A 20,604-nucleotide genomic window follows, 5' to 3' on the forward strand; every position below is an offset into this window, starting at 1 on the left:
AAGGCCTCCTTTCTCATTCAATAGCTAGTAATGTCATGTGCAATCCTAGCATTTTCTGGTCCATTTTGTGTAAACCCCATTATCTTAATACCATGGAGAGAACTCCCTCTTCAGTCTCTAAACAATGGCCTTGTGTTTTATCACACCATTCAAAACCTCATTATATCCCCAGCTATTTCAGATTTTGAAGGAAAATCTAATTGAAATGCAGGTAGAGCAACAGCCAACTTGGCACCAAGACCCACCAACCGTGATATGATAATGACAGATAATCTTTTGCATTGATGTTGCTGGCAGTCAAGGCCTGGCCAAAGCACTAGGGGTGTCCTTTCTTCTTTGAAATACTCATGCCAGAGGATATGTTGTTTTCTCATGAATGATCATGAATGAATGGCTTATTGTCTGAAAGGCAACGTTTCTGGCAATGATCCACATTTCTCAATGACACATATTCAAGACAGCAAGGACTGGAAATAGTGGATCAAGCAAGATTTGTGGAGAGAGGGCAAGCTAGTATTTCAGAGCAATGATCCCTTACCAGATTGGTTTAGATGATCATCCTGGGGTAAGTGGAATCATGGAGTCATACAGCTTGGAAACAGGTTCTTCGGCCAGGCTAGTTTATGCTGACTGTGTTGCCCATTAAGCTAGTCCCATCTGTCTTCACTTGGCCAATAGCCCTCTCAACCCCTTTTATCCATGTACTTATCTAGACAGCTTTTGTTGCTAATATGTCTGCTTCAACCACAACGTATTTCTGGTAGCTCATCCAAATATGCACCACGTTTTATGTGATGAAGCTCCCAGTAATGTTCCTTTTAAATCTCTCGCCTCTGATCTTAAACCTATCCCCACTTGTTTTAATCACCTCCTCTCAGGAAGTAAAGATCATGTGCCTTCATCCTGTCTTTGTCTCTTATGATCACTCATACTTTATCAGGTCACCCCTCAATCGCATCTCAGGGAATAAAGTCTAGGTCAATGTAGAATCTTCTGGTATCAAAATCATGCTGTACCATTTGCATGATACAATGTACGAAATGAAACAAAAGGGGTAGCATGTGCACATATTAGGACACTTACTGATGTATATATATTATTGGGTTCTTTTATTAATATCAAATCATTTTCAATTCCACATCTACATGACATTTGAGAATCACTCAGTTAATTGGTGATTGTCAGATTCATTGTCAAAGAATCCTCTTCATCCACTTTGAAGTAAAGACCCAAAGTTTACAGTTATCTTCTTCTAAAGTATGTCTGGAGAACATTTATAAATTGAGTCTGAAATTCATAATCTATTATTAATCTTTCAGATTTATCTCAAAGATAACTCCATTGAATTTGCATTGAGGACAAAATGTCATTATGTAGACCATTTTGCTGACCTGTACAGTATAGTTTGATTTGCCACCTATACTGGATAATGGCTACGTCAACCACGTCCAATACAAATATTGTTTAGAATCATTCAAAGTTCAACATTCAAAGGAAATATACTGTACGTCAGCCTATACAACCTTAACATTCATATTCTTGTGGGTAATGACAGTAAATACAAGAAAAAACAATAGAATCAATAAAAGACTGCACCCAACAGAATGGACAAACAACCAATGTGCAAAACACCCAACAAACTGCAAATACAAAAAGAAAGAGAAAAAAAGTAATAAATAAGCAATAAGTATCGAGAAAGTGAGTCCCTTGGTTGTGGGAACAGTTTGGTGATGGGTTGAGTGAAGGTAAGTGAAGTTATCCCCTCTGTTTCAAGAGCCTCATGGTTGAGGGATATTAACTGTTCTTGAACCTGGTGGTCCAGGTCCTAAGGTTCCTGTACTTTCTTCTTCATGGCAGCAGCAAAAAGAGAGCATGGCCTGGAAGGTGTGGGGGGGGGGTGCGGTGTCCCTGCTGATGGAAGCAGCTTTCCTGTGACAGCACTCTGTGTAGATGTGCTCAATGGTGGGGACGTACTGGGTCATATCTCTGTAAGTTCAGTAAAATCCAGACAGTTTTGCCATTGTCCCTGGGATATGTTGCTTGCTTTGGACAGTGCTTTGGTCCAGGTGTCATTCTGTTCACTGCTATGTTGAAACTAACAAGACAAGTTTGGGGCATCTAGAAAGGTTATTTGAAAGCAGACTCAGTGGTGAATTTAGTACCTACCCTATATCTAATAAAGTGATGACTGAGTGTTGTTCATGAGTTTCTGCTGCTGTGGTCTATCCACTTCAAGGTTTGATGTGTTGTGCATTCAGAGATGGTCTTCTACACAATACTGTTGTAACACATATTTATTTGAGTTACTGTCACCTTTATGTCAGCTTGAACCAATCTGGCAATCCTCCTCCAACCTCTCTCATTAACAAGGTATTTTCTCTAGCAGAACTGCCGCTCACTGGATATATTTTTTTTGTTTTTCACACCATTCTCTGTAAATGCCGGAGACTGATGTACATGAAGATCCCAGGAGATCAGCAGTTGTTGAGATATTCAAACTGCCCTGTCTGTCATGAACAATCATTGCAAAGGTCTGTTCATCATTTGATGGTCAAAATCACTTGATCACATTTATTTTGCATTCTGATGTTTGGTTTGAATAAAAACTGAACGTCTTGACCATGTCTGCGTGCTTTATGCATTGAGTCGCTACCGCATGATTGGTTGATCAGATATTTGCATTATCGCGCAGGTATAAAGTGTACCTAATAAGATGGCCACTGAGCGTAAACAAGAGAAAATCGCAGATGCTGGAAATCTAAGCAACACACACAAAATACTGGAGGAACTCAGCAGCCCAGGTAACATTTATGGAAGAGAGTACAAGCTGAAAGGTCGACTATACTTTTCTTCCACAGGTGCTACCTGGCCTGCTGAGCTCCTCCAGCATTTTGTGTGTGTTGCTCACATATACAAAGTTGTGCTGTTTATGGGCTCAGAGTGGTCTCAGGGAATTAGCACCTGCATGGTACTGGCTGCTCACTCAACTTTTTTGTGTTGTGGTGTTGTAGGGGTAGAAATGAAGAGAGCTACCGAATAATAAAATACAATGTAACTTGTGTTGAAGTGGTAACAGGCAACCACTCACAATGTTCAATAATAGAGATGGGATGTAGGTATGACTGTACCAAAGAACAGATGCTTCATAACCGTTATAGCAAACCACTATTGTTGTGGCCAAAACTTAGGTTTGCTGTTAACGAAGACAGACTAATAGTGTAACCAAAACTTAGTTTTACTGTTAATCGAGACTTTAATGGAATGATATGATCAGACCAGTGTAATTTAATTTAGTTACATGCATAATCACGTATGTGAAGTGATGTTCCAAAAATCATGTCTAAGTATATCAAGCTCTTTGAAACCCTTCGTCTGGTCACATGGTCAAAGTCAAAGTAAGTTTATTATCAACATATGTATATGTAACCGTGTACTACCTTGAGATTCATTTCCTTGCAGACATCTACAGAAAGATAAAGAAGTTCAATCAAATTCATGAAAACATATATAAACAAAGACTGACAAACAACCAATATGTAAAAGAAGATACATTTCGCAGATAAAATTGATAATACTGAAAATGATTTGTGGAGTCTGTGAAAGTGCAATTACTTCAGAGTTTTGGAGAGTAAAGCTATTCACACTAGTTCGGGAGTCTGATAGTCATTGAGGCAGGTTACCATATAATTCTTGGGCATTGGTATGGTTGAACATTGCAGGTAGATACCTCGGACTACTGAAGTGAGAGGTTGATGATGTCTGTAAACCCTCCAGCCACTTGATTAACATAGGTCAGGACTCAGCCAAGTATACCATTTGGGTCAGATGCTTTTCCAAGAACTTACACTCCTGAAAGATGCTCTCATGTCAGCCTCAGGGACTGAAATCACAGGGTCATCAGGGGTTGTAGAGTTTGTGAAGTTGCCTCCATGTTCTGTCAGAGCAGGCAAAAAGGCTCATCTGGGAGTAAAACCTTGTTATTTATACGGCTTAGTTCTGCTTTGTAGGAGGTGATGGCATTCGGCCCTGCCACAGCTGTTGAGCATCCTTCAATGATTCAAGTTCAGTATCAGTCAATCACCCATTCTTTGGACATCAGCTCCATGTTGCTTTCCTAGTTCACACGTTCATATAGCATTTCTGAGTAGGAGATCAATTCTTCCTCATATTCGTTATGTTTACTTTTCACACAGAAGAAGGTCATTCGACCTATTGTGTCTATGTTGGACTTCAGAGCATTCCCATCAGTTTCAACTCCCAATCCATCTCATTCTCTGATTTACTTCCTGATAACCAATTCTCTCTCACATCTCCATCCATCAGTGACTGAATCTTCTACTAGCCACCTACAGTTGAGGTAATTTTGAGTTCTCAATGAATCTACCACAAATGATGTCTTTGGGATGTGGGAGGATATTGGAGCACTACAATCACAGAGTAAACATGCAAGCTCAACACAGACAGCATCTGAGGTCAGGACTGAACCTTAATCAAATCCAATACTGTGTCACCACTGTGTCTTTGTAAGCAAGACGTTCTGGAAATTTATTCACAGCATCCTCGGTTGAATAGAACCTCACAACTCATAACCATTCCAATAGAAGAAATAGTTGAAGCAGTACATTAACAGTATTAAAAGGTACTTGGACAGGTATATGGATAGGAAAGGTTTGATGTTACAGTGTTTGCCGAGTTTGCAGATGTTTCATCACCAGGCGAGGTAACATCCTCAGTGCTCAGTTGCTGGTGTTTCTCTCCAGGACTGCTTGTGTTTATATAAGCCCCATTCACTTGCCACGGTCCTGATTGGCTACCCCTTCAGTTGACCTTTTGAGTTCTATTGGCTCACATTTATTTTGGGATTCATAGACGGCTTCTATTTCAATATGTTTGTTCATGGGATTATCAGCAGAGAACACGCTTCTAAAAGCTATCATGCCTGCTTTGTGTTTGGAAACTCAGCGGTGTCCCAGTTAAAACAGTGTCCTTGTTGGCCCTCATGTACCAAGATTAGCAGCAGTGGATCATTTCTCCGTACCGCCAGTTTGTGACCTTGCAAACAAATTGAGAGTTTATGTCCTGTAGGGCCGATGTAGTTCTTTTCGTGATATGGGTCCAAAACTGGAAAATGAGACTAGCTTAGATGGGAATCCTGGTCAACAGGGACCAATTGGGCAGAAGGGCCTGTATGTGTACTGTATGACTCTGTCACACTGATGACCTGGCACAAAGTCAGTGGACACCAGCTTGTATCAAGCCCCCGACATCTGAAATAGAAATTGCCCATTAGCGAGAGGTACAGTAGAGATAAAACAGGGGTCCCCAACCTTCTTTGCACCGCGGACTGGTCTAATTTTGACAATATTCTTGCGGACCAGCCGACCGGGTTGAGGGGGCGTGGAGGTGTTCAAGTTGGGTTGCCAACTTTCTTACTCCCAAGTAAGGAACAAAAGTAGCAGTCAAATACAGGACACATGTGTTTACCCCGAGAAAGACTACCATGACCATGAAGCCTTGCACAGGCACCTGTGTGCGCATGCGTGATGTGCACATGCGCGTACATGCTGATTTTTTTTTCTATAAATCGGTTTTGGCTTAATCTTCCCGATTCTGTTAAGTGAAACTACACTGTACATACATTATTTCTACTTTATATAAGCTGTGTATTTAACATATCATTCCTGCTTTTACTATATGTTAGTGTTATTTTATGTTTTATTTGTTATTTGATATAATTTGGTAAGTTATTTTTTGGGTCTGGGAATGCTCAAAAGTTTTTCCCATATAAATTAATGGTAATTGCTTCTTTGCTTTCCACCATTTTGGCTTACGAACGGTTTCACAAGAACGCTCTACCTGAGCAGGGGAAATACGGGACAAGGGCAGTCCCGTATGGGACAAACCAATTTAGCCCAATATACAGGATGTCCTGGCTAATATGGAACAGTTGGCAACCCTATGTTCAAGTTCAACAGTGCGTGACAGAGAATGAGGAAACGTGCAACTGACTCATATCGTTTCATATTGCCTCATATCGCCAAATCATATCGTTTCTTCGCAGCCCGGTAGCACATGCTTTGCAGCCCAGTGGTTGGGGACCACTGGGATAAAACAACCTCTGCCAGTCAAAATGATTGTAATTTCACAAATATGCTATAAAATTATAATAATTTCAAATGAAAAGCAAAATTAAGGAAAAAGAAGGAACCCTTCATTAAAGCTGGAAACAGGAGACTGCTTCACATGCTGGTGAGACCCTTTGGGGAGTGGAACTGGTAGGCTGGTCATTCACAGGCAGAGAGCCAGGAATAGAGATTAGATTTTCAAACATAAAAGCTGCCCTTAATTCAGCCACTCATATACTTTCTTTAATAATAATCACCCATCGGAATTGCTCAGGACATGTAGGTTACTGTGTTGTCACCAGATCAGCCATACTTGATTAGTTTTATGATATTCACAGGAGTGTGGCATAAATACGAATGAGCCAGCCTACTTCTCTTGTGCTAACTCATCCATCCAGAAAGGAACACGTCCCTCTGTGCTCACATCCATCTGTTGTTCTTTTAAATTATGCTGGGGATTTTTACCTCAGCGACCTCACCTGGGATTACAGCAGCACTTTCAGTATAATTTCCCAACGTGATTTGGTGCTGTATATTACAAATAGGACGGCAAATATTATGTTGAGTTCAGTGACATTCGTGGTGAGTTACAGAGCCAATAACCAAGCTGCCTGGGAGATTGAACTGAAGACTCGAGTTCAAATTTCTCTCCGGCAGCTGAAGAATTTAAATTCAAATAAATAAATAATAATCTGGAATTTAACAGCTAGTCCAAGAATTACTTTGAAAATTGGTGACCTGCTATTGCACAAAGCAATGGGATTAATTAATGACCTCATACTGAAGGTGCCTCTGGGTTATGGTGCTCATATTGTAATTGACAGAGAGAAGAGTGTGTCCACTGGAATTTTAAACTTAAAAAAGGCAGTTCTGGCGTCTTGAAAGCACAGCTATCTGAAGTGGACTGGTAAGTGAAGATAAGGGATCAGTTACCCGAGATTCAGTGACAGACATTTGATGGGATCTTTAGAAAGAATATACAGAATAGATAAAGGACAATGTCAAGAGGAAGAACTCCATGTGTGTCCAACTCAAAAAGCCAAAGCCAATATCAAACTTAAAGAAAACGAATGTAAGTGCATGTGATGGCAGGTCACAAGATTGGACAGCACCTTAAAAGAAAAGTGGCCACTGGGGTGGCAAGGTATGTGAATGTTAGTAACAATATATTGGTACTGGAGACCCATGTTCAATTCCCACTGCTGTCTAAGGAGTTTGTACACTCTCCCTGTGACCTCTTGGATGTCTTTGTGGTGTTCCGGTTGCATACCACATCAGTTATTAGGTTAATTGGTCACATGAGCACATTCAGTCAGATAGACACGTTCGGTCAGAAGGACCTGTTACCCTGCTGTATCTATTAATTAATCTGTCCCTGGGCCTGCACCAGAATGGAGTTCAGAAGAATAAGTGAGGGGGTCTCATTGAAACCACCAAATACTGAAACCCTGGATAGAGTGCATGAGAAGACATTTGCATTAGTGAGAGAGTCCAGAATCCAAGACCACAGCCTCAGAATAAACGGCTGTTTAAAGCAGAGTTGAGGTGGAACTTCTTCAGGTAGAGGGTGGCAAGTCTGTGGAATTCATTGCCACAGAGGCCAAGTCGTTGTTTGTACCTGAGGCAGAGATTGATGGGTTGTTAATTAGCATCATCATCATGGCTTGTCACACCAGACAGCCAGCCACTCTAGTGTTGTTTGGTAGATGTTGAGCAGGTCAGTGTCAGCTAAATCAGGTGAGCGTGGGCAGTTGTGCAGAATGTGTTCAATGTTCTGCACCCTTTTGCCACACTCACAGGATTCAATGGTCTTTAAACCCCATTTCACCATATTGTCTCCTGTCCTACAAACACCCACTCTCGCTCTGTTGAGAGTGCACCACTTCCGTCTGTCAAGCAGTGCCCCGTCTGGCAACATTTCTGTAGGGTCTTGCACTGTATTGTTTGTTGGGGTTCTAACTTGTTTGTTGCCAGAGGTCAATCCTGTATGTTTGGGGGGATGGTCCATGCAGTAGTTCCTCCACTGCAGCAAAGCTTATCCTCAATCTTAAGCGGTTGGAAACTGGCACATGATGATGTAGTGTGTCCGAGTTCTGTTTACTTTTTTCAATTTTTGTTGTAGTGTGTCTTCGGATCTCTGGGACAGCAATGCTTGCAAGTCTGTAAATGATGTTAGTGGGTGTGGGACGCAGTGTGCCCGTGATTATTCGGCAGGCTTCGTTAAGCAATGGGTCTATTTTCTTCGCATGGGCTGATCTGCCCCACATAATTGCACAGTAATCTGCAGGTGCATAGCAGAGTGCTAGGGCAGTTGATCTAAATGTGTTAGCATTAGCTCCCCATTTCATGTCTGCTAATTTTTTCAAGAGAGAATTGCAAGAGCCAACTTTCCCTCAGTTTTTGGATGTGGGTGACAAATGAAAGTGTCCTATCCAGTGTCACGCCCAGGTAAATTGGAGTCGGATGGTGTTCGAGCTCCTTCCCACACCAGAAGATCTTGAGTTTCTGAGCTGCTTCTCGATTCCTTAGGTGGAATGCACACACTTGAGTTTTTGATGGATTTGGGATCAGAGACCATTTTTCATAATACTGCTTCATTGCTTCGAGGACTGCTGTAAGTCGTACTTCACCTTCTTGGAAGGAGTTAGCTTGTGTTGCTATGCATGCATAGGTTGTCTGCATAGATAACCAGTGTGTGTTAGGAAAAGTTGGTTGGTCATTTGTGTAAATACTAAATAGTAGAGGTGCCTGGACTGATCCCTGTGGTAGTCCGTTCTTTTGTGGACGCCACCTACCCTTAATTCCGTTCATTTCTACATAAAATCTGTGATTTTCTAGGAGGCTTCTTATTACTTTGACTGTGTTTTTGTTCTTAACATTTCAGATAATTTCAGTAGAAGATCTCTGTGATTCACAGTACCGTATGCTGCTGTTAAGGTTAAGGGTTACAGGGAGAAGGCAGGAGAATAGGATTAATAAAAAATTCCACCATGATTGAATGGCAGAGCAGAATCAATAGGCTGTGTAGCATAGTCCTGCTTCCTATTTAATGGTCTTAATAAATGAGGGAAAGTTTAAAACACAGTGTAAAGCTAACAGAAATATAACAATGGACAGTAAAGCTTCCATGGATAATTTGTGTTGTTCCCATAAAAATTGAGTCTGAAGAGTCAATAAAAAAAAAGAGAAGGGTATAGCAAATTACAAACTTTGTAGAATGGCAAAATAGTACAACTGTGGTTGACAAGGGATGTCTAAGCTAATGTAAAAGAAAAAGAGAGGCCATAGAACAATGCAAAAATTAGTGGTAAGAGGATTGGAGAGCTTTTCAAGATCTACAGAAAGCAACTAAGAGAATCACTAGGATGGAAAAGATGGAAGCTAGCAAACAATATCAAAGTGGATATTAAATGATTTGTCAAGTATGCAAGAAATAAAAGAGAGATGAGAGTAGATTTAGGATCTCTAGAAAATGAGGCAGGAGAAATAATAACATGGGAGAAGAAGGTGGTAGGTGACCTAAATGAGTATTTTGCATCAGTCTTCACTGTGAAAGACATGAGCAGTGTGCCAGATGTTGATGGAAGTGAGGGAAGAGAAGTGGGTGCAGTTACTATTACAAGGGAGAAGGTACTCAAAAAGCTGAAAGACCTAAAGGTACTTAAGTCACCCGGACCAGAAGAACTGCACCCTAGGGTTCTGAAAAAGGTAGCAGCAGAGCTTGCGGAAGAGCTAGTAAAGATCATTCAAAAATCATTGGACCCTGGCATGATGCCAGAGGACTAGAAAATTGCAAACGTCACTCTACTCTTTAAGAAAGGAGGAAGGTAGCAGAAAGGGAATTTATAGACCAGTTAGTCTGGCCTCAGTGGTTGGAAGGATGTTAGAGTCAATTGTTAAGCAAGGTTATGGAGTACTTGGTGACACAAGCAAAGACAGGACAAAGTCAGCAGAATTTCGTTAAGGGAAAAATTTTGCCTGACGAACCTATTGGAATTCTTTGAGGAGATTACAAGTAGGATAGATAAAAGGGATGCAGTGGATGTTGTATATTGGTCTTTCAGAAGGCTTTTGGCAAGGTGCCACACATGAGGCTGCTTACCAAGATAAGAGCTCATGGCATTATAGGAGAGTTCCTGGCATGGATAGACCATTGGCTGATTAGTAGGCGGCAGTGAGAGGGAATAAAAGGCTCCTTGTCTGGTTGGCTGACAGTGAGTAGTGGTGTTCTGCAGGGGTCAGTGTTGGGACCACCTTTTTTTATGCTGTACATCAATGATTTAGAAGATGGAATAGATGGCTTTGTTGCCACGTTTGTAGATGATATGAAGATTGGTGGGCTGCAGAAGGACTTAAACAGATTAGGAGAATAGGCAAGAAAGTGGCAGGTGAAATACAATGTTGGAAAATGCATGGTCATGCACTTTGGTAGAAGATATAAATAGGCAGACTATTTTCTAGGTGGGGAGAAAATCCAAAAATCTGAGATGCGAAGAGAATTGAGAGTCTTTGTACAGAACACCTGAAGGTTAACTTGCAGGTAGAGTTGGTGGTGAGGAAAGCAACTGCAATGTTAGTATTTATTTCAAAAGGTCTAGAATACAAGAACAGGGATGTAATGTTGAGGCTTTAAGGCCCTGGTGAGGCCTCACCTTGAGTATTGTGAACAGCTTTAGGCTCTTCATCTAAGAAAAGATGTGCTGGCATAGGAGAGAGTTCAGAAGAGGTTCACAAGGATGATTCTGGGAACGAAAGGGTTATCATACGAGGAATATTTGATGCCCTGGGTCTGTACTTGCTGGAATTCAGAAGGATCGGGGGGATCTCATTGAAACTTTGAATGTTGAAAGACCTAGACAGAATAGATGTGGAAAGGATGTTTCCCATGGTTGGGGTGTCTAGGACAGCCTCAGGAAAGCGGGGCGTCCATTTAAAATAGAGATGCGGAGTAATTTCTTTAGGCAGAGAGTAGTGAATTTGTGGAATTTATTACCAGAGACAGCCGTAGAGGCCAGGTCATTGGGTGTTTTTTAGCCAGAGCTTGAAAGATTCTAGATTGGACACAGCATCAAAGGTTATGGGGAGAAGGCCGTGCAGTGTGGCTGAGGAGGGGAAAAATAGGATCAGCCGTGATTGAATGACAGAGCAGACTCAATGGATCAAATGGCCTAATTCTACTCCTATGTCTTGTGGTCATATAGTCTAAATTAATTAAATAGATATTTGCACCAGTCATTACAACAGAGGATGCAAAAAATAGCAATAAGTCAGGAACTGGAAGGAGGAAGAAACTCAGGAAGTGGTTGCTCTCAACATCAAAAATTAGCTAGGTTTAGGGAAGGGTTCTTTGTAATATTAAAATATCATTCAACTCCTTTTCTAGAAACGAGGACAAAGATAGGAAAATATAGGTCAATTAACAAAATATCTGTCATGTGAAAATATTAAAAGCCATTGTTAAGGAGGTTATATCTGGATTCTTAGTAAAATGATCACAGTTAACATAGTTTTCTGACAGTGAAATCATGTTTGACTAATTTATTGAAGTTCTTTAAAGTAGTAACATTTGCTGTGGATTAAGGGGCTTGGTGTGAATGAATGGGTGTATGAAGATTTCCAGAAGGTATTTTCAGAGTTCATAATTCAAAGTCCATTTATTATCAAAAGTGGTATGTACTGCATACTATACAGTATACAACCTTGAGATTCATCTTTTTGCAGACAGCCTCAAAACAAAGAAGCACAGTAGAACACAACAAGTGTCAAACATCCAATGTGCAGAAAAAGAACAAATCATGTAAACAATAAAAAAGTAAACAAATAACTCACAGAACATGCTCCACAGAGTCCCCAAAAGAGAGTCCATAGCCACTGAGCTAGTTTTTTTACTGCAGCCATTCCAAGAGCCTGATAGCTGCAGGACACAACTGCAGAGACAGTTCAGCGCGAGGAGGGTAATGCCTCTTAGAATCGTGAGCTGAACACCAGTTTGTCCTTCACCCTCAGCATCAGCTCCTTGATTTTTTAATCTGGCTCGGTGCTTGAATCAGCTAAACATTGCTTCATCTTCTGCTTTCAGACCCAGGCCCTGCTGTATCAAAACAAACTGCATCAAAAGTCATTGAAGGAAATGAAAACTCATTGCGTGAGAAATAACATGTGGTGTAGACAAAAGATTGATCAGCTAACAGGAGTAATGTAAATGATTTGTTTCTTTTGCTTGGCAAGATGTAAAGTATGTTGTGCCGCAGGGATCAGTATTGAACAATTTGTATAAATGACTCTGAAGCACTGAAGGCATGACAGCTAAATACAGAGATCATGCAAAAATAAGTATAGGAATTAGAAATGGCAAATTGAATATAATCTAAGAAAATGTGAAATCATCCATTTTGGCAGGAGCATATGCAAGAAATGAGGGGAGCATAGAAGAATGAGGGGAGATTTGATAGAGGTATATAAAATTATGATGGGTATAGATAGAGTGAATGCAAGCAGGCTTTTTCCACTGAGGCAAGGGGAGAAAAAAAACAGAGAACATGGGTTAAGGGTGGAGGGGGAAAAGTTTAAAGGGAACATTGGGGGGGCTTCTTCACACAGAGAGTGGTGGGAGTGTGGAATGAGCTGGCAGACGAGGTGGTAAATGCGGGTTCTTTTTTAATATTTAAGAATAAATTGGACAGATACATGGATGGGAGGTGTATGGAGGGATATGGTCCGTGTGCAGGTCAGTGGGACTAGGCAGAAAAATGGTTTGGCACAGCCAAGAAGGGCCAAAAGGCCTGTTTCTGTGCTGTAGTTTTTCAATGGTTTTCTATGGTAAATGAAAATATTATCTAAATGGGGAAAGTTCAGGGATAAGTGAGATTTGTGTCCTGGTACATGATTCAAAAAAGACTATCAGGGAGGTACAAAACATTGATTGTTACAGGCAATAAAATTAGAAGAAAGAATGATTTGCTCCATTCATACAGTACATTGGTGGGACCACATTATTGTGTACAGCATTGGCTTCCTCATTTACGGAATGATATTAATGCATTGGAAGCAACTCAGAAAAAGTTGAGCCAGACAAGTTTTTTTATATGTGGATGTTTCTAGAGGCTGAACTCCTAGCTGCTGGAGATTAGAAGAATGAGAGGTGAATTGATTGAATTTGTATGTTCAAGCATAGAATCACCAAATTATTGTAAAAATGTTTTATTTCTTTAATAACCTCCAGCAGAAGAACTGAAAATGGTCCATCACTTACACAAAAGGATAATCTCTCAAGCAATTTCCCCTTTCTTTACATCCTGTTCATTACAATGTACACATGGAAGACTGTGATGGGATTCATATTGACCATGTCTGATATTAGACCATAAGACACAGGAGCAGAATTAGGCGATTCCACCTATTAATTCTGCTTCACCATTTCATCTTGGTTGATTTATTTTCCTTCTCAATCCATTCTCCTGCCATCTCCCAGTAAACTTTTGATACCCTGACTACTCAAGAACCAATCAACTTCTGCATTAGATATACTCAAACACTTGGCCTCCATAGCTGTCTATGGCAATGAGTTCCACATATTCACTGCCCGCTGGCTAAATAAATTCCTCCTCATCTCTGCTCTAAATAGATCCTCCTCTATTCTGAGGTTGTTCCCTCTGGTACTAGACTCACCCACTATCATTCTCGTGAAACTCCTCTGGACCCTTTCCAATGACAGCACATCTTTTCTTAGATAAAGTGCCCAAAACTGTTCACAATATTCCTAGTGTGGTCTGACCAATGCCTTATAAAGCTTCAGCATGACATCCTTGTTCTGATATTCTAGTCCTCTTAAAATGAATGGTAACATTGCATCTGCCTTCCTTACCATGAATCAACCTGCAAGTTAACATTTAGGAATCCCTTTGCACTTCTGATCTTTGAATTTTCTCCACAGTTAGAAAATAGTCTATGCCCTTATTCCTTCTACTAAAGTGCATCACCATACACTTCCCTACACTATATTCCATCTGCCATTTCTTTGTTCATTCTTCCAATCTGCCTAAGTCATTATGCAGACAACCTGCTTCCCCAACATTACCTCTCCCTCCATGTATCTTTTTATTGTCCACTCTCTTGGTCATTCAAATTATTGATATCCACTAACCCTGTGGAACACCACAAGCCACCTACAGCCAACCAGAGAAAGCCGGATTTATTCCCATTATTTGCTTGGTACCTGTCAACTAATCTTCATTCAATGCTGGTATCTTTCCTGTAATGCCATGGACTCTTACCTTGTTAAACAGCCTCATGTGCGGCACATTGTCAAAGAGCTTTTGAAAAGTAAACACAGCCACCTTTATATTTCCTGCTTGTTATTTCCTTAAAGAATTCCAACATATTTATCAGACAAGATTTCCCATTAAGTAATCATGATGAGTTAGACCTATTTTATCAAATGCCTCCAAGTACCCTGAAGCCTCATCCTTAATTATGACCTCCAACATCTTTCCATCCTTAATTTAGGTTAACTGGCCTATAATTTCCTTTCTCCTGTCTCCCTCCATTCTTAAAGAGTGGAGTGACATTTGCAATTCCAGTTCTCTGAAACCATTCCAGAATCCAGTGATTCTTGAAAGATCATTGCTAATGCCCCCACAATCTCTTCAGCTACCTCCCTCAGAACCCTGGGGTGTAGACCATCTGGTCTAGGTAACTTACCTACCTTAAGATCTTACAGCTTTCCAAGCACCATCTCCTTACTAATAGCACTACAGTGACTTCTGCCCCCGACACTCTTAAATTTTGGGCGTACTGCTGGTGTCTTCCATAGTGAGGACTGATTTAAAATAATGATTAAGTTTCTCACACAAAACACTGGAGGAACACAGCAGGCCAGGCAGCATTCTGGAAAAGAGTACAGTTGACGTTTCCGCTCGAAATGTCGACTGTACAATTTTCCTGGATGCTGTCTGGCCTGTTGAGTTCCTCCAGTGTTTTGTGTATGTTGCTCAGATTTTCAGCTTCTGCAGAATTTCTCTTGCTCGTGATTAAGTTTCCCCCTTGAATTGCCCCCAGAAACTCTAGCTATTGCTGTTCAGACATCATCTCAGCTCGTGTCCCCTTCAAAGCAACTTTGGCCTGCTCCTCTCTCCTGATTCTGTAATTCCCATTACTCCACTGTAATACTAATATATCTGACTTTATCATCTCTCTTTCAAACTGCCTCTGAGAGGTTCTTTTACCTGAAGCTCCCGAATCAAATCTGGTTCATTACACAACAACCTGCCCAGAACTGCCTTTCCTCTGGTGGGCTCAACCACAAGCTGCTCCAGAAAGCAATCATGTAGCCATTCTAAAAAGTCCCTTCTTGGGATCCAGCACAAATCTGATTTTTCCAACCTATCTGTATATTAAAATCCTTATCACTATCGCAACATTGCCCTTTTTACATGCCTTTTCTATCTCCCATTGTAATTGGTATCTCACATTCTGAATACTGGTCAGGGGATGGGATGTAATTTCCATCAGGATCTTTATACCCTTGCAGTTTCTTAACTCTATCGACAAGCACTGTACATCATCAGAACCTATAGCACCTCCTTCTAAAGAGCTGAGTTTAGTTTTCACTGACAGAGCCACCCCATCCACCTCTGCCTATTTGCCTGTCCTTTTGAGACAATGTGTATCCGTAGATGTTAAACTCCCAACTGTGATCTTCTTTCAGCCACGACTCAGTGATATCCACAATGGCGGACCTGCCAATCTCCAACTGCTCTACAAGATTATCTACCTTATTCCATATACTGCATGCATTCAAACAATACACCTTCAGTCCTGTACTGATCACCCATATCGATCTTACCTTCATGTTACACTTCAACTTATCCCACTGACTGCAATTTTTCCCGCTCATCTGCCTGTCTTCCCTCATAGTCGCACTACACACTGCATTTACTTGTATACCAACTGCCCATCCTCTGCCCTGTCACTTCAGTTTCCTTGCATTTGTGTCAATGCAAGGAGCATTCGTAACAAGGCGGATGAATTGAATGTGCAGATAGTTATTAATGAATATGATATAGTTGGCATCACCCAGACATGGCTCCAGGGTGACCAAGGATGGGAGCTCAACATCCAGGAATATTCAATATTCAGGAGGGATAGACAGGAAACAAAAGGAGGTGGGGTAGCATTGCTTGTTAGAGAGGAGATTAACACAATAGAAAGGAAGGACACTAGCTGGGAGGATGTGGAATCGATATGGGTAGAGCTGCATAACACTAAGGGGCAGAAAACGCTGGTGGGAGTTGTGTACAGGCCACCTAACAGTAGTAGTGATGTTGGGGATGGCATTAAACAGGAAATTAGAAATGCATGCAATAAAGGAACAGCAGTTATAATGGGTGACTTCAATCTACATATAGATTGGGTGAACCAAATTAGTAAGGGTGCTGAGGAAGAGTATTTCTTGGAATGTATGCAAAATAGTTTTCTGAACCAGCATGTCGAGGAACCAACTAGAGAGCAGGCCATTCTAGACTGGGTATTGAACAATGAGGAAGAGTTAGTTAGCAATCTTGTCGTGCAAGGCCCCTTGGGTAAGAGTGTCCATAATATGGTGGAATTCTTCATTAAGATGGAGAGTGACATAGTTAATTTAGAAACAGTGGTTCTGAACTTAAAGAAGAGTAACTTTGAAGGTATGAGATGTGAATTAGCTAAGATAGACTGGCCAATGATACTTAAAGAGTTGACAGTGGATATGCAATGGCAAGTATTTAAAGATCGCATGGATGAACTACAACAATTGTTCATCCCAGTTTGGCAAAAGAATAAACCAGGGAAGGTAGTGCACCCGTGGCTGACAAGGAAAATCAGGGATAGTATCAATTCCAAAGAAGAAACATACAAATTAGCCGAAAAAGTGGCGCACCTGAGGACTGGGAGAAATTCAGAGTTCAGCAGAGGAGGACAAACGGTTTATGTTCCCTGCCAGCTTTCTTGCATAATCTTTTTTCCTTTTCCTAATTAAGCCCTTTGTCCTCCTCTGCTGGACTCTGAATTTCTCCCAGTCCTCAGGTGTGCCACTTTTTCTGGTTAATTTGTATGTTTCTTCTCCAGCAGTTAGGTGAGTGGGCAAATTCATGGCAGATGCAATTTAATGTGGATAAATGTGAGGTTATCCACTTTGGTGTCAAGAACAGGAAAACAGATTATTATCTGCATGGTGGCCGATTAGGAAAAGGGGACGTGCTACGAGACCTGGGTGTCATTATACACCAGTCATTGAAAGTGGGCATGCAGGTATAGCAGGCGGTGAAAAAGGCGAATGTTATGTTAGCATTCATAGCAAGAGGATTCAAGTACAGGAGCTGGGAGGTTCTACTGCAGTTGTACAAGGCCTTGGTGAGACCACACCTGGAGTATTGTGTGCAGTTTTGGTCCCCTATTCTGAGGAAAGACATCCTTGCCATCCTTGTACAAAGAAGGTTCACCAAATTGATTCCTGAGATGGCAGGACTTTCATATGAAGGAAGACTCGATCGACTAGGCTGATACTCTCTGGAATTTAGAAGATTGAGGGGGGATGTTATTGAAACGTATGAAATTCTAAAGGGATTGGACAGGCTAGATGCAGGAAGATTGGTCCCGATGTTGGAAAAGTCCAGAACAAGGGGTCACAGTTTAAGGATAAAGGGGAAGCCTTTTAGGACTGAGATGAGGAAAAACTTTTTCACACAGAGAGTGGTGAATCTGCGGAATTCTCTGCCTCTCACTCTAACACTGGCCCTCTTCAATAATGGCCATTTGGCTTACACCTCCCCTCCTTTTATTGGTTTAAGTAAAACTCACTCCTGATGAAACTTCTTTTCAAATAGCTCTCACATTTCAACAATGTCTCTGTCTCTCTCACTTACTACTTCAAGATATATCTCAATCCCAATGAGACTTGCTCTTTTCCAAGGGCTCCCACCATGCAATGATATCTCTCTCACACTCTCTACTTCAAATTATGATTTGTGTGGCATGGCTTTTAAGCAGTAGAGGCTACCTCATTAAATATATTTAAGAAACAGATAAATTTTTGCACTGCAGAGGAATTAAAGGTTATTGGGAACAGACGGGTAGGAGGAGCTGAGTCAAAGGCCAGATCTGACATGGTCTTAATGAATGGCAGGGCAGACTTAATGAATGGCTGACCCCAACTCCTGTTTCTTATGTTCTTAGCTCATGATTTGTATTCATATTAAGATTCATATTCAGATTAAGATGCAAGGTATCCTTAGTGTCTTGGCTGTTTTGATTTGGTATTGGCTATCTATGGAGGACAGAGGGTCATGATCAATAGGTCTTATTTTGGTTGAGGTCTGAGATGAGAGGTTTTCTATGTGGTTCTGTTCTGGGATACTTGTTGTCTGTAATATATGTAAATGACAAATGAAAACATTGATGGGTTGAATTGTAAGTTGCAGATGACACTAAAATTGGTGACATTGCGGATAGTGAGGGCAATCCATGGTAGCATAATGATTTATGGTGCCAGTGTTGAATTCCCACCACTTCTATAACGAGTTTGTATGTTCTCCCCATGACTGTCTGGGTTTCCTCCAGGTGTCCGGTTTCCTCCTATGTTCCAATGACTTACGGGTCATGTTAGAATGGTGATGCATGCTATGTTGACAGTGGAAGCATGGTGACATGTGCTGGCTGTCCCTAGCACATCCTTGGAATGCGTCGATTGTTGACATGGATGACACATTTCACTGTATGTTTCAATGTGCAAGTGATAAATACAGCTTATTCTATTCTTAAATCTTGGAAAGCTGCCAAAGTATACTACGTGTATATAGACCAAAAGCATGAGATATAGGAGCAGAATTAGGCCATTTGCCCCATCAAGAATGCTCCACTATTTCATCATGGCTGATCCAGTTTTCCTCTCAGCCCCAATCTTCTGCCTTCTCCCTGTATCCCTTCATGCCCTGACCAATCAAGATTCTATCAGCCTCTGCCTTGAATATACATAAAGATTTGGGTTCCACTGCTGCCTGTGGCAGAAAAAATTCTACAGATTCACCACTCTCTGGCTCATCTCCATTCTAAAAGGACACCCCTCTATTGTGAAGCTGTGTCCTCTGGTCTTAGATTCTCTCATCTTAGAAAACGTCCTCTCCACATCCACCCTATCAAGGTCTTTCATAAGGTCACCCCTTATTCTTCTGAATTCCAGTGAATACAGGCCCAGACCCATCAAATGCTTTTCACATGACAAGCCATTCAATCTTAAAATTATTTTTGTGAAACCCTGTTTGAACCCTCTCCAGTTTCAGCACATCCTAAGATAAGGAGCCCAAAACTGCTCACAGTACTCCAAGTGAGGCCTCACCAATGCTTTATAATGTTATAAAGGGGGTGTCATTGAGGGGACCCAAATGCAAGACACAGACAATGAAGTACTAGGACCAGGACTTGACTAGAGAGCTGGGTTAGGGATGTGACTGAATGCAGAATAGGAGCTGGGACAAGAACACAGACTTGGGCTAGGACATTGGCTAGACAAGCGGGACCAGGACAAGGAACTGGGAACTAGGAGCCTAGGTTTGGACTCCGAGCCGGAGACTGGACAAGGACCCAGAACCTGGGTCTTGACTCGGGCTCGGAACCTGGAACTAGGCGAGGACATGATGTGGCTACAGGACTGGACATGACTTGGGTTCCTCGAGGCGAGGGTTTGGACTCCAAGCCAGAGACTGGACAAGAACCCAGACTCAGACTCTGGAAGTAGGCAAAGACATGACATGGTCTTGGGAGACAGGACAGGAACACAGAGCCTGGGGTGAAAATAAATGATGTTAAAAGTTCAAGCAAAGCCGCAAATAGAAAGATTGTGAGTGGTGGTAAAGATCTTCCGAGGTGTATACATTTCAATGCTAGGAGTATTGCGGGGAAGACAGACGAGTTGAGGGCATGGATTGAGACGTGGAATTATGACGTTATAGCAATTAGTGAAACTTGGCTACAGGAGGGGCAGGACTGGCAGCTTAATATTCCAGGCTTCCGATGTTTCAGATGTGATAGAGGCAGAGGAATGAAAGGTTGGGGGGGCGCGCGGGTGGGTAGCATTGCTTGTCAGGGAAAATGTTACAGCAGTGCTCAGGCAGGGCAGATTAGAGGGCTTGTCTACTGAGTCCTTATGGGTGGAGCAGAGAAACAGGAAAGGTATGGCCACATTAGTGGGGTTGTATTATAGACCACCCAATAGTCAGCGAGAATTGGAGGAGCAAATCTGCAGAGAAATAGCAGGCAACTGCAGGAAACATAAAGTTGTGGTGGTAGGAGATTTTAATTTTCCACAGATTGATTGGGACTCCCATACTGTTAGGGGTCAAGATGGTTTAGAGTTTGTAAAATGTGTTCAGGAAAGTTTTCTAAATCAATATATATAGAGGTACCAGCTAGAGGGGATGCAATATTAGATCTCCTGTTAGGAAACGAG

The sequence above is a fragment of the Mobula birostris genome, chromosome 5 (genome assembly GCF_030028105.1).
Source record: "Mobula birostris isolate sMobBir1 chromosome 5, sMobBir1.hap1, whole genome shotgun sequence".
Taxonomy (NCBI): Eukaryota; Metazoa; Chordata; class Chondrichthyes; order Myliobatiformes; family Myliobatidae; genus Mobula; species Mobula birostris.